The sequence below is a fragment of the Miscanthus floridulus genome, chromosome 3 (assembly GCF_019320115.1).
Source record: "Miscanthus floridulus cultivar M001 chromosome 3, ASM1932011v1, whole genome shotgun sequence".
Classification (NCBI taxonomy): domain Eukaryota; kingdom Viridiplantae; phylum Streptophyta; class Magnoliopsida; order Poales; family Poaceae; genus Miscanthus; species Miscanthus floridulus.
The window spans coordinates 71,059,458-71,064,211 of NC_089582.1; the positions used below are offsets into that span (position 1 = coordinate 71,059,458).

General features: G+C 39.6%; 1 non-coding gene across 1 annotated transcript; it reads left to right on the forward strand.

The window, feature by feature from the left end:
• Positions 1 to 3,709: 3,709 nt before the first annotated feature.
• LOC136547670 (small nucleolar RNA R71) lies at positions 3,710 to 3,818 on the forward strand. Its single transcript, XR_010781633.1, has one exon. It is a non-coding gene; the product is annotated as a small nucleolar RNA R71 (small nucleolar RNA).
• The last annotated feature ends 936 nt before the right edge of the window (positions 3,819 to 4,754 follow it).

Here is a 4,754-nt window from a genome sequence, read left to right on the forward strand (position 1 = left end):
AGGGCATCAGCCCAACCTTGGATGCACCGCCTCTGCATCGTAGCACTATGCTTGCTCCTCCAAGTCAGTTGTGAATGCAGCACAAGTAAAAATTTGGTAGGTAAGTCTATTGGTAAGCCGGGGGAGAGCTCCCAAGTCTTTGACAATGGGCCCATGAATCCACCGGCACCAAATCTTGTCCGTCGCTCAAACCGACTTGAATGGAAGCTTGTGATGGGCTCTAGAGCAGCTCCCACGGATTGGTGACATGGCAGGGCCACTTGGGGGGCCAGGTGGTTCCCTAGTGGGGCCAGGCGATGGGCCCAAGTGGGCCCAAGGCCTCCTATCATGTCCACTTGCTCCATATGTCCATATTTGTCACCATTTTGGCCAAACTTTGGTATATTTCCTGCATACAAATAATTCTACAAGCACAAGTGGAACTAGGTGAATTATAAGCAAAATTCTACACATGTGATGATGATTTACCTCACTTTGCCATGCTTTTGGGTAGAATGTTGATGGTCAAAACGGGTGTTAGTGACCGTCAACAAGCTCCCCCAAGCTACCCCTTTGCTGTCCTCAACAAAGATGCGGGTTTAGCATGGAATAGGTGTTGGATCAGGAGTTGCTACTATGTAACGTCCTGCAAAGACTTGTATACAAATAAATACTATCTCTTGAGTTGAACATGTTAGCACTTAGGAATTTCACCATCACTCTTAGCGATGTGGGACTTATAGCTTTCACCTTGACACAAGCAATTGCAAGAATGTGTAGCTAGGTAGATACTTTTTGCCTACTTTGGGTTAGCTCAAACTTCCTAGAGGTTTTCAAATGATTTTGAAAAGAAAACTTACCTAAGTTCCTCAGATGGTACACTCAAGTCACTCAATGGTGTTTGAAATCCTCACCAAGGCCATGAATTTTAGCCTTAATTTCTATCCTAAAGCTTATGTGGAGCTCAAGGTAGGGGGTAAAAGCATAGCTTACTTGAATTGAGTGTATTGCTAAGTCAAACACTTGGATCACAAGGAGCAACAAATCATACAAATTGATCAAGATGTGCATGTGTGTGGTATATTTGGTGGAAGTGGTACTCCTTTGAGAAGTTTCCCTTCTCTAGCTTCTTTTTGAGAGAGGGCATGGCTACTTTTCTTTTTCTCACTCTCTCTTTTTTAACACTAGAGCTTTTTGCTCTTTTATTCTCTCATTTTTTTCTATAGCTCATGAGTCTCTTTTTATGTAAGATAGCATAGAGAGGTAACTTTGATTCTCATAGAGCAATACTAAATGGAAGCATATGTGGTTGCGTATGCCTAAGTGTAGGAATAGCATAAATATGTGGGTGTACGTGATCTTGATCAAAAAGCATGGAAAGTTTCTCTACTCAGATCAACAAGGCTTGAGAAAGCTCAAAATAGACAAGTAGCTTTTATGGTGGCTTTATCATGTATGAATGGATGTTTATTTGGCTCTGGTAGGAATCTATCACCATCGAGGAACTTCTAGCAAGAGAGTTTTAGCATTTTGCAAAACAAAACTCTAGGTCATTTTTACCATTCCTCAGATAGGTTCAAAGATTTACTATAATCATGGCTACAACATATCTCACAAAAGCCTATTCTTGGTTCTAGCATTTGCAACCCACGAAAGCATTCAGCTTAAGATGAACTCTAAGTTATCATGCTCAAAACTTAAGCAAGTATAAGGTTGTATAACAAGCTTTTGCAAAGTATCATAGAGCAACTATTCATCATCTCCAAATAATTTTATCATCATTTTATTCGAGCAAAGTTTCTCTCGAGATAAATTTAAGGCACTGCTCTCTACATTCTATGATCATGAATATTGAAAATTAAAGCAAACATGAATGTAAAGAGAGGGTTTAAGATTTTCATACCTGAGCGGGGAGAGATATCTCCCCCAAGCTTGCCTTTTGCATAGGTTAGAATGTCTTCTGGTGGCTCTTTTGATTCTTTTCTTTATTGACTGACTAATACTACTAGAATGCATAAATGACTAAATAACTAAACCTATTACTACTAGATAACTTATTTAGTATGACTACTACTGAATTTTATTCATTATTATTAAATTTTTTTATATGTTGTGTTAAATGCAAATCTATCCTATCATGCATTAGCTACTATAGAACTTTATTTGTTAACATAAAGTAGCTAAATGCAACTGACATATCATGCAATGCAAATTTATTGGAAATTTAAATGAGATGCAACTAATGAAATGCGGTAAATAAATGTAAGGGATAGAGAACTTCCCTTTTTGTCGGGCTTAAGGTCATTCATCCTTGGGTGGAGGGGTTTCCTCTTGTTCCACCTTGGAGGCCTTGTTAGGATCAGGGGATGACGAATTTTAGGATGGATCTTTCTTTTTACGACATCTCTTTCTATTCTTCTTCTTCTTGATAGGTTTCTCTGATTCTTCAATCGGCTTTGGTTTCTTCATCTTGATTCTCTTCGGATGTTTTTTTTCTCCTGTTTCTCATCAAAGAGGGGTTGTCTAGAGGCAAAAGCAAATATTTCTTTTCTTCCAGCAAAGTGGAATTGGATTTGCCCAGAAGCCACATATATGCAAGAATTTGTGGTGTTAAGGAAGGGACAACTAAGGATTAAAGGTGTATCCTCGGCATTGCCCATGTCTAAGATCATAAAATCTATAGGAACATAAGCACTCCTAACTTTAACTAATAAATCAATGGCTACTCCCTTGAGATGGCAGGTGGATTGAATTGTAGGTAAATTGAAGTTGGCGCTAAGGTAGTGTAGAACAATTTGTCATATGTTGCTTTTGACATTATGTTAACACTAGAGCCTAAATCACATAGAGCATTATGGAAGGTATGAGTTCCAATGGAGTAGGTAATCGTGGGGGTACCAGGATCACCTTTCTTAATGGTAAATGGGAAATCTAATAAATAGGAACCCCAAGAATTTAAAGCATAGCCATACTTTGTAGTAACAAGGTTGGTTGTCTCCATTGTTCCTTCAGGTTTGCTAGGAATTCTATCTTTTTCATAGGATGGGATAGCAGCAGCAATTTGAGCTAATTGGGTTTCTATCATCTTATTGAAACTAAGTTGATTCTTTAAGGAAGAAGAAAATTCATCCAATTTAGCATTTATATTTTCCTACATCTTGTCATGAGCATGTAGTTTCTTATTAATGCTATCAGTCATTCTACCATTGCTATAAACAAGACCTTTCAAGAAAGCATAACCATTATTACCTTGGTTATTCATACAAGGAGAAGAGTAATAATTGCTACCTCTCTAGTTGTTGGAGTGCTAATTCTAGCCTTGATGTTGTGGATGGAACCCGTTGTCGGTGTTGACAAAGCTGAGGTCCTCTTGGGTTTCGGGGCAGGAATTGCCCGAATGTCTAACATCTCCATAGACTTCACAAGTCATGTGGGAATCCATGGATTTGAGTGTCTCTTGGGCACTCACCTTCTCATAATGTTCTACTTGCTTCACGAGCAGATCCATCTTAGCTGCAAGCATGTCAATTTCTTTAAATGAATGCATACCTCGTTTATGAGGTTGGATTTGATCATCGCTCCATCCTTGGATGGAAACCATCTTCTCAATTATCGTCTTTGCGTCTACAACACTTAGCGAAAAGAATGCTCCACCAGCAGTAGCATCTAAATGGCTCCTATCTAATGGCACTAACCCATGGTAGAAGTTCTGGATAAAAAACAGTCTTCCATGACATGGTGCGGGCATGTAGAGATGTACTCTTGGATTCATTCCCAAGCATCAGGAATCGATTCATCTGCTAGTTGTTGAAAACTAGAGATTTTATTACGCAGAGCATTAGTCTTCCCCATGGGGAAAAACTTGACTAGGAAAGCATTGGAACACTTGTCCCAGGTATCTACAACATTGAGATTAGAGTAAAACCATTGCTTAGCCTTTTCTAACAAAGAGAAGGGGAAAAGGAGAAGACATATAGCCTCTTGGCTCACTCCCTTAATGGTGAAGGTGCTACAAATCTCCAAGAAATGTTGGAGGTGAGCATTTGCATCCTCGTGGGCTTTCCCACAAAATAGACTAGCTTGAACCATCATAATTAACGCTGGCTTAAGCTCAAAGTTAGCGTCCCCATTGATAACATTGGATCTGGTGGCTACATTAGCAGCCGAGGGTGCAGAAAAATCACGGATGGACTTATCACCCATGATCATGGAGGGTAGTGATAGGATATGAGGAAGAAAGGATAAACTACTTAGGATAACTTAAAACCTAGCTAGCAAGACTAGCAATATAAATCTGAGGCAAGTTGCCTTCCTCGGCAATGACGCTAGAAATGCTTGTTGATATTTCTTAACGACTATTGGATGATTCTGCAAGCGCATAGAACTATCGCGTAGCACTTCTCTTGGTGAGTACCGAGTGTCGAATTTATTTTTTTCCCATAGATCCTAGGTAGGTGAACGATAGTGGAAGTTGAATGTGAACTACCTAAACTAACTACTAAATAACAAGCTAACCTAGAGATAGCTAGGTGGGAGAGCGAGCGTTTTATCTTTCTAGTAACTAAGGTAAACAAATGACTAGGAGAAATGCGATAGTACTTCAGGGCACAACCCGCCTACCAACTAGGAGAGTTAAATAGACAAGGTCTGCCATGAGCCCTATGATTTAATAACTAGACCTATTGTGGTGGAATACAGAGGATGGACAAGGCTGTCACCACCTACCACAATCTATCTGGTGGCCTAGCCATATCCACAGGTAATCTATAGGCTAA